The sequence below is a fragment of the Perca fluviatilis genome, chromosome 4, assembly GCF_010015445.1.
Source record: "Perca fluviatilis chromosome 4, GENO_Pfluv_1.0, whole genome shotgun sequence".
NCBI lineage: Eukaryota > Metazoa > Chordata > Actinopteri > Perciformes > Percidae > Perca > Perca fluviatilis.
The window spans coordinates 11744940-11755493 of record NC_053115.1 but is presented as its reverse complement, the minus strand read 5'-3'; positions in this window follow the sequence as shown (position 1 = coordinate 11755493).

Below are 10554 nucleotides of genomic sequence, written 5' to 3'. Positions count from 1 at the left end.
TGAGGCCTTTCAGATTTAGTCCCATTTTGACCAATGTGTGTATATAGTCCATCTTTAATTTTCCTTCCGGCTCAATTTTTCATCACTTCCATCCTTATATAGCAGTTGGTGTTCCTCCCTTACCTCTTCTTTATCACTCTCCCTCTTCAACTTCCTCTATCTGACCCTATTCCTTTCCTTGAGTTCCTCTCAGCAGACTCTACAGGGAGCCTGCAAGCCCATTTTCAGAGTTATGGCTCTATCCAGCCTAGTGTTACAACTCTTTTAACCACAAATGTTTCTTGAGCGACAGTCTAAGAGATGAGAAATTGCTATTCAGATTGCTTTTTAAGATTGGCCAGGGGAGACAGAGGAGCCAATCTGAGCTGGCTGAGAGTTTAAATACCCCACCCAAATTTAGCTTTGTGAAACGACAGGCTACCCTCAACTTCAATAGCAATTTCCATCTGCAGAGATAGCTCTGGTGAGGAGCAAAGAAAGGTTGTTGGTTCAACTCCCTTGTGAAAGAAGAGTAGCAATAAGTTGCTCTTAAGGGAGTGGGTGTATGCGCTGCAACAGGAGACACATGGAGCTTATCCTATACCTCTGCATCACTGTTGTTTACCGTATCGAGACCCAAAGATCACCAGATTCCCCCATCTTTCCTTTTCTCTGTCACTCTGTCTTTCTCCTCTCCTCCTCCTTCCCATCCCCCTCTGCTGCTCTCTGCTCGCCGCTGTGGTGGGTTCAGTTCTTGACAAGGCCCCACATCCTGCTAGTTGCTAAATGAATAATACATGCATGTTCTAGCAGTGCCGTTAGACAGCGCGAGAGAGAGAGAAAAAGAGAGACAAAGAGAGCACATGAGGGATGCTGTGTGTGTTTGTTGGTGTGTGAGTCTTGAAGCCCCTTATGGAAAAGGCCTACGCTGTCACCGAACTTTAGATCCAGTCTATATACAGCGTGTACAAGAAGGGAAATGTCTGCATTCGACAATCTCCTGTCAGAACTCGCTCTTCTTTCTTTCAGTCCTTCAGCAGAGATGTGAACCAGAGGTTGTTGGTGCAATTCCCATTTGGGTGAAAGAGAGCCAATGCAGTCCTTAGGAAAATGATTGAGAACATAATATCAGTGGGATTTGAAGAGCTTTGATTTCCAATGCTCTATGTGTGTGTTTGTGTGTTAGCAATATAGCAGTTAGGTCTCATCATTTATTCCAAGCAACACTAGTTCCCTTTAACCCAGCAGAACGAGGGTTGCCCTACTTTTTATCAGCTCCTCTCATTCAGTTTTGACGAAGATCAAAGCAGTATGCCAGCAGCCAGCGGAGCATGCATGCATTATCAATCATGTCTGTGGCTTTTTGTTGTACAGGAAAAATATTGCAGAACACAGATCAAAAGGAAAAGGTCATCAAAGGCATAAAAAAAAAATCATATAGATGCAGGGTAGTAGATTTAGACACATACAAAGGCAGAGGGCACAAACAAATCCAAAATCTTTTAGCTGCATGCACTATTATGTAGGTGTGGTGTGTATGTGCGAAACAAAGAAATAGGCGTGAACAAAAAACATTTTGACATCCTCTGACCCTGAAATTAGGTGTGCAACTGTGTGCTTTACAGTTCAGAGAGCTTGTTATTTCTCTTCTCGCTCTCGCGCTCTCTCTTCTAAAGACTAGAGATTTGTGGTATAACCACGGCACTTTATCTCAAAGGACACACGCAGAGTCAAATGATTCACCTCTCGCTCTGAACTATTTCCACTGTTATTAAGAAAAAAACAGAGCAAATGAATGGGAGCAGCAAGGGTCTGTGGGCTAAGTCGAGTTAGTGTAAGCAAGTGAGCCAGACTTGTTTTTGAGACGACATCTGTAAAAAAAAAAAAATTTGGAGTTTGGAGACAGTGTTTAACCAGGTATGAAGTGCAGTCTCAGCAGTTTCCTAGCGCTCTGGGTACAATGGAAGTTCCGGCACCTGAGACGGCAAGCTGCCGATTGATGCGCCATGACTTCATGCTTCTCACACCGACAGGCAGCTCAGGAATCTGTCTAACCAGCTCTGCAGCAGACGCACACAAACTGGCACAGACACTTTGATTCTGGGCAGAGTTCCTGTGACGGCAGCCGTGCCATAGGCAGCGCCTTTAACCTTGACACACACTGCACAGGACCCCAGATGTATGACTGCTGTTTGTCTCTCTAATTTTCTGCCAGCCACCCCACGCACACCAACATTCACACACTCCATACTGTAACACGTCATGCTGTAAAAGGGGGGAGGGATCGAAAACCCTCATTTAAAGAACTCACTCCAACCAGTTAGAGAGGAGAAAGGGAGACTTCTCCCCCCATTTATTTCTTATTAAAATCCAATTTCTTTTTTTTTTATAAAAAAAAAAAAAAAAATTAAAAAAAAAAAAAAAACCTCAGAACCAATGTAAATAAATTCTGTAACACAATCTGTATTATGTTATACTGTAGGAGTGATTTCTTAGTTTCAGTGGATGTTTTGATGCTTTTGCTGTTAAGATTGTAGCTGTCATGATTCCAAATGGACTAAAGAGCTGTTCAATATTTAAACTTTTTGAGAACCACCTTTCAAGCTTTTAGGGGGAGTATGTGATCTTGTGATATTTCCTTAAATATTTTGCCACAGATCTACTGGTAACAAAAGAAGTAATGTTCCCAGATGGAGAGCACCAAATGTTCTGATGTTCTTTTGCAGTATTCTTCAAAAACATATCTGGCCTCTGCCTATCTCAGCGGCAAAAAAATCTGCCATTTGATATAAAATATCGTGTCCGCCTTTGAAGTTATCTTTGTGGCGCTTAACATGTCAGCGATTCAGCCAGGGGGATAAACAGTCATTCAACTCCAGGATCAGTTTCAGAATACAACATTTAGACAGTCAGTGTAACAAACACAGAACGCTCTTCTTCTGTTGTGTAGTGATTTTCCACGTTGCTGTTTTCCTCCAGCAATGTGGCCACCCATGGTTAGAAGAAATAATGTGCATCGTGTATATGAAACTTATATGTGTGTGTGTGCTCTGAAAACCACTAATTTACACAGACAACTGAACCTATGAAGGTTGTTGTTTGAATGTGTGAATATTTGTGAAAGGTGTGTGAAAGACTAAAATAAAATATTTGGCATATAACCATCACCTAAAAAAAATGCTTCCCTAAAAGTGTTGGTATACCTGGATACGATGATGCAGCACAAACCTTTCATGTGTTTTATACCGAATAAATACAGACCATGATGCAGCGGGGGCTGGAGTGTGAAGGCCGACAAGTTCGGCCAGCGAGCCAAGGTCGTAAAAAATGTAAGGCTTTACTTGCATGTGAACTGGACAAATGTTGTTTCCATAGCAACTGTACTGACAGCTTAGAGAGACTGTGTGTATGTGTGCATTTGTCATAATGGCTGCCAGGCTATATTATCTCTATATAATGTAAGTAATACTAATAGTGTAATAGTTTTGGTGTTATTTACCCAAGTTTTAAGATTAATTGGTTTTATGTTGTTGATGCCCAAAGCATCGAAAAAGTCAAAAGGTTTTCTCTTTCCATAAACAATGTTTTGGATAATTCACAGACCTCACAGTTGACGTCTTCAGGTTTTTAAGCAATTCCTACTTAGTGAATAGCACATCAAAGCAAAGCCATCCACATAGGTCAGGCTGTTGCCAGACTGTTCATAGTTATACCTACGAAAAGTAATGCACTATTTCTTTCGTATATATTAGGGCTGTCAAAATTAACGCGTTAATTTTTGCGTTAATTTTGTAATATTTAACTCGTTAAAAAAAAATTACGAAATTAACGCAGCTGTGTTTGTTTACTTCATGTGGCGGCTGAGAAACGTAATACGTCTACATAACAGCAGGCGGCGCTACTCTGTATTGTTGCCCAAGTAATGAAAACTGGCATCTGATTGGACGAACGCATCACATGGGTATGTTTTCTCCGGTTATTGAGAGCCAGACTGTCATGGCGGCCATTCAGAATACGATCTCATATAGTACTAAAATAGTTCACTGAAACATGTTTCTGAAAACATTTTAAGCGAGAAATAGGCCTTGCAGTTGCTGAATCTGTCTTCATTTCAGCTCAGCAAAGGTCAGTTTAGAAGATTTTCGTCAGATTTTGAGAGATTAGTCACCTCATTCCGCTCGCCATTTCCGGCTCTCAAGTCAGACAGTTTCTAGCCGTTTCCAGCAGCCTTCAGCAGGACTAAGCCAAATTGTTGCTGCTGTTGTTCTGAAAGATATTAAACATTCTGAACTTAGCAGAACCTTTCCTTGTTTGTTTTTTTCTTCATATTTGCAAAGTTAAGTGATTTAGCATTTAAATATCCATTATTACAAGCTTCAGTCCCAATTTAAAAAAGCGATTAATCGCGATTAATTACAGCAAAATGTGCAATTAATTAGTTAATTTATTTTAATCGATTGACAGCCCTAGTATATATATAACCCACGTAAGTGAGCCAGGACGTGCAGGGCTGAAACACAACAAAACAAACACAGGACTTTCACCCAGGAGACCGCTGTTCGTGTCTGTGTCCCCTGTGAAAGCAAAAGTCAATGATTATTTTAACTTACTTTTGTTACATAACTTACGTACCTAACTAACAACAAGATACAGGTTATGTAACAAATGTTCTTATTTTAAACCCAACCATCATCTTTTCCTAAACTTAAAGATGCAGTAGGTTAGCCTTATAAAACTAACTTTCTGTCATATTTGCTGAAACTGACCAGAGGTGTCAAAAGTATTCACATTCATTACTCAAGTAGAAGTATAGATACTAGGGTTTGAAAAGACTTCTGTAGAAGTTGAAGTATCAACTCAAGCTTTTTACTTAAGTAAAAGTGTAAAAGTACTGGTTTCAAAACTACTTAAAGTATAAAAGTAAACGTAATGTAAAGGGGAAAAAATGCCAAAAAGTACAAAAGCTTAGCCCGCCCAACAGGGGCCTATAGTGCACTAACCCACCTCCACAAAAAACATTTTTCTAAAGGCCATAATGACTATAATAATGTTATATTAAAATCATACGTGCAAACTCAGAAGGGCTGAAAAGGTGACACATCTCTTCTGTGTTTATCAGACAACGGCAGCTACAGTCTGGTGTTACAGTCCTCTCCAGTGAAATACAGACACACTTTTACACCGTTTTGCTGTCAGCATTGTAACCTTGTTTACTCCAGCTGCTAGCTAACGGTAGGCTAACGTTACCTGCTGCCGAGTGTAGCGTTAACTAGCGTCCCATGCGGCGATGTTTCAGTTCCCTCTAATGTCCGTTTTCGGAGCATCAGAGAGAAGCGCAGGCATTTAAGTGGCACCGAAACAAGGCACCGAAATCCGCGTTGCTATTCGGTCCGGTAGATAACGGTCGTTAAGGCACTGGTGCCGTATTAGCAAACCAATAGGGTGTCGGCATGGTATATGTTTATACTTCTCATCCAACCACAATCAAATTCACTCTCTCCGGATGCCGCGATTTGTCTGGGTAGGTTTTTTTTGTGTTTGTGTTTTTTTTAAGGATGACAAGCCGGAATGAAAACAAGCCAAACTGAAATAGGAGTAACGAGGCTATTTTTAAAATGTAAGGAGTAGAAAGTACAGATAATTGCGTGAAAATGTAAGGAGTAGAAGTAAAAAGTCTGCTGTAAAATAATTACTCCAGTAAAGTATAGATACCCAAAATTTCTACTTAAGTAAGGTAACAAAGTATTTGTACTTCATTACTTGACACCTCTGAAACTGACCCTATGTTCCAGTAGAACTACATGAAGCAGCTAATTTTAAAAAAGTGCGATTTGCAAAAATCCCCCGCTCCCTGTTCATTTACACCAATCAGGGCCAGGGGGGGAGGGGGTCTAACTGCGTGTCAATCGCTGCTCATGCACACACAATAGGCTCGTTCGAGATGAGCCAGATCTGCACAGAATCGATCACCGGCGATCGCCGCCCAATGCATGCCGGTTAGATTTGTGTCCGACTTGATCCCGACTTGATCCCGACTTGATCCCGACTTGATCCCGACTTGATCCCGACTTGATCCCGACTTGCTCTGACGTCATGCACACGTGGGCAACGATAATCTCACGAGACCAAGGCGGCCGCAGTTCTGAGACGCAGGTAGCGCAGTTGCTTTTCACCAACTGCAAGAGCCAGGCGGACGCATGCGGACCCAGTGCATGCTGGGAAACGCCGGTCTCTCAGCTGATCGAACAGCTGATTGGTTCAGAATCGACTCAACATGATGTTTTATATAAACTTTTTATTGATTTGGAATCGAGGGATGATGAAATGGGATTTTAACTGCTATGTGTCTGATTTAAAAGCTTATTCTGTACAGAACACATGTTGTGTGGCTGATAGTTATGTTTAGAAGTCAGAGAGACTAAATCTGTTCAGATTACAGATCATCTACAGTCTGTTGGTAACTAAAATCAGCAACAGATCGCATGTAGAGCATTTTGACAGCTACTCTGTCATAATAAAAACAACTGGAGACTGCGTAGGAGCTGATATATGGGTCTGATAACATTTTATTAAATTGGAATCGGACCACAGTGTTCCTGTCACTTCCTGTTCAGCCTGAAGGCTGCTGGAATCAGCTGGAAAACTGTCCGACTTGAGAGCGGATTTTTGTCACCGCCCCCGGCTGCTGCCGCCTGCTCTCGTCTACTTTACAGGCGAGGCGCAGTTCATCTCGAACGAGCCTATTCATTTTACCTTGTGGGGGGAGGGGCTTAGGAGACCGTTTGGCCTCTAGCAGAAAGGGAGGGGAGGGACTGAGAAGTTATTGATGTTCAAATTCTTTGGCCAAGTCCTGGATCTTCACAATCCTACCTACAGCACCTTTAACCAAGTATTTCTGTTGCCTGAACGACTTTGCACTGCAGGAGCTTGCCAGTTGCACTGCTTGCTTGTGTCCATCTGGACATTCATAGGAAAATGCACCAAAGACAGTGCAAAACTTTTCGTAAGATATCAAATGAACCGGTACATAAGTAGACATTTTTATTGTTGAATTATTAGACTCATCATTAAGACTAAATAAATCAGTTGAGCGTGATGTGACGTTTTTTCAAAAGACACTGAAACAAGCATAATTTGCTAAGATGTACTGCAATCAAATTATTACCAAAGATTTCTCTTATTTGAACATAGAAGACAAGCTAAGCTTGTAACACATGTCTGTGTGTGTGTGTGTGTGTGTGTGTGTGTGTGTGTGTGTGTGTCTGTGTGTGTGTGTGTGTGTGTGTGTGCTATGACCCTAAATATAGGTTTAAAAGTATCAGAAGACTCAGTGCAGAGACAGGAAGACAGAGGAACTCTCCTGATTAACCATAGGGCAGACAAGCTTAAAGCTGAGAGCAGATGCCACAGCACAACCTAGCACGCTTCAGCTGGCACAGCAGCTCAGAACCTACACGAGTAGCATGCCACAGTAGCATGTGAAGGCATACTGCCGCATGACAACCTCCTGCCATTAAATATGCTTCAGCACAAAGGAGAGTGGATGTATTCTCCATTCTGCCCTCTCTTCTGCATCTGATTGCATCTACGCTGTTGTTTGATTCTCGTTCTCACACACACAAACCCACAGTCTCTAATTTTCCTTCCCCATCCCAAGTGCCTTCTTAATCGCTTGTTCACTCCCCTCTCTTTCGATATCCCTCTCCCTTTCTTTCTTTCTCGCCTCCTCCTCTGCCTGAGAATCTATTGAGGATTCACAACAATAGAGTTGTAGACTGGATTAAGCAATACAATGTTTGATGGAGGGGGTGTAGTGGGGAGAAATCAATGGGCAGATGTGATTTCCTAAGCCGCTAAACATCCTCTGACACGTCGACCAATTAGCTGTGTCAAATGGGGATATCTTTACTACGTGTACAAGGTCATTAGATAAGTACGTCCGTAGCACTGGAGATTTCTGCACATGTATTCAAGTGTGTGTGTGTACTAAAACAAAGGGAGGTATGAGATGGAAACATTTAACAATAAAGCTCAGCATAGTTCCTTCGTCTTGATTACCTGTCTGCGTTGCTTAATAACGTTTTGGAATTGCGCAATTTGCAGCTTGTCACACTCACTGCAATTGCATTCTGTTTAGAGAAATAAATTGAAAAAGCAATTTTGCCATCATTTCTGTGTCATACGGTGAATAAATGCAGTTAGAGAAAGCATTGCTTGGTACGTTTCAACACGCCTGCTGCTTTTCATTCCTCTTCTGTCTGCTGTCACAGGACACCTACTGCAGAAAATGAAAGACAGAATAATGTCTTTTAGTTTCTTATCTGCATTGAGACATACAATAGCAAGCAATAGCTCACATATATAACTGTGCTCTGTTCTGGTGTGCTTGGCGGGAAAGGATGCTGCTTAGCTGGGAGATGTTTCGCTTGTGCTTGTTGCTGATATGTTCATCTTGTTAAAGACATCTCACTAAATTAATAACAAATCTCTATTATATCGGTGCACCATTTAAATAATGATGATGATTGTTCATGATCATTTTCTAAATGTGAGCCAGCTTATGTATTGCTCACCTTACACTCTGAATTTCTTTGATGCTGCTGGTTAAGGCCAGTTGACCAAATTGGATGTCTTAAAGTGAAACTCCTCACATGAAACCTGGGAGCCACTGGTAGAGAGAGGGGGTTGAGGTTGTATTGTGGGTGCAGTTATTGCTGACCATTGTCTCGAGCTAAGCCATGTTGTCTGCGAATGTGGAACAGTGCCCTTGATGGAATGGCCATGGTGACACTCGCAAAACGTTTTAAGAGCAAGTGGAAGAGAATAAGTTGAAGGATTGGTGATGTTGAATTTAACGATTTAAAATTGAAATGCAATTTAATGCTAATCACAAGAATTAGCTAAGTACATAATTACAGACAGCAGTGTTCTTCTTCTCTGAAGGTAATAGGGTAGTGGTAGGTCTATATATTTGCCCCCAACATCTCAGTTGTACTATTTTGTCTGTAATATTACATACTTCTCTTTGTTTACTAAACTAGTGCAGTGGTCGTTGAAAATGTGCCTGTTTGGAACGGGCCGATTGCTTGGCCTGTGGTATTGCTGCTTGTAGAATTCTTCAAAACCAAATTGTACCCCAAAATTACTTACAGAAGGACCCCAAACCACAATGCAACTCCACTGTATAGCCTACTACTGACTTACAGTGTAGGCTACGTCTACATCAGAGACCGACATTGTACTACTGTATGTATACCTGACAGAGAATGCTGCAGATTCAGAATATAATCACAAAATATCACAATGACAATGTGGAGTAATCAGACATTAGCGTCATGGACTCAAGGCAGTGCGCTTACCCATCCGGCCCGTTATGAGAGCTAATCAGCACATCTGTGTTCATCAACCACCAGAACCGGACCGTGTGTGTGTGTGTGTGTGTGTGTGTGTGTGTGTGTGTGTGTGTGTGTGTGTGTGTGTGTGCGTGCGCGCACACGCAATGAGAGAGAGAGAGAGAGAGAGAGAGAGAGAGACGTCTTGTGTCGTTAACGTAGTGCTACTTTGCACATTTTTGTGGGTCTGAGGTGTATGTCACATTTTAGCTGCCAAAGCTCTCTGTCTCTGGTCTCTGCTCACTGCTCACTCAGTGAGCAGAGGGGGAGTGGCCAGCGACTAGAGCGGCTAGAGCAGCAAAAGCCAATGTGTGCTTCTTTTACCTATATATTTAACGATATCTTTTGCATTTCTTATTCAAACAACGTCAAACTTGGCTCGTGCCCGTAGCAAGACACCTGTCAGGTTTGAAATCCATCGGACTAACGGTTCTAGAGATATGCGCATAACACCCACATAGACAGACAGACAGACGTTCCTGCAATTTATAGATAGATAATTTATTGATTTCTTTTGGCCACTTGGGGGCAGCAGAACAAGCTGTAAACTCAGCATTGACATATTCTCATCATATAAAGCATTGACATATTCTCATCATATAAAGCATTGACATATTCTCATCATATAAGGTTAAAGGGGCTATACATGACATTCAGGGTCTAGGCCAGAATTGCTTGCACGCGGCTTTCACCTGTGACGACATGGAAGGGGGGCTGAGCTGAAATTGCGGCAGCTAGCATTGCTAGAACTGCTAACAGCACTAACAGCAACAGTGCTGACAGAGCTAACGGTGTTAGCTCACAGGGGTTAGCTCACGCTCACCGGGGGCGACCTGGGGGGCAAACCGTTGTGCGTTAGCTTTAACGACAAAGCCATCAAGCCACCGTGGGTCAGGATTCAAGGATGGATTTGAGCACCGCTGTCCCACACACTTCCAGCCCAGGGGACTGGGAGGGCCAACAGTTTCAAAGTGATGGACTCACATGAGCTCGCACGCACTAAGATGTATGTGCGGCAGGAGGCTAGATTTGACTTCGTGGTACTCTAAACATATGACTGAATGTGTTAAGTTCTCATATAAAAAGGAATAATTCCCACATTTTCTGATCAACAAGCCTTCTAAACCAGTTATGGAGATGTTGGAGACGCTTTAAAACAATAATAGAAAATTATTTGAGCTCC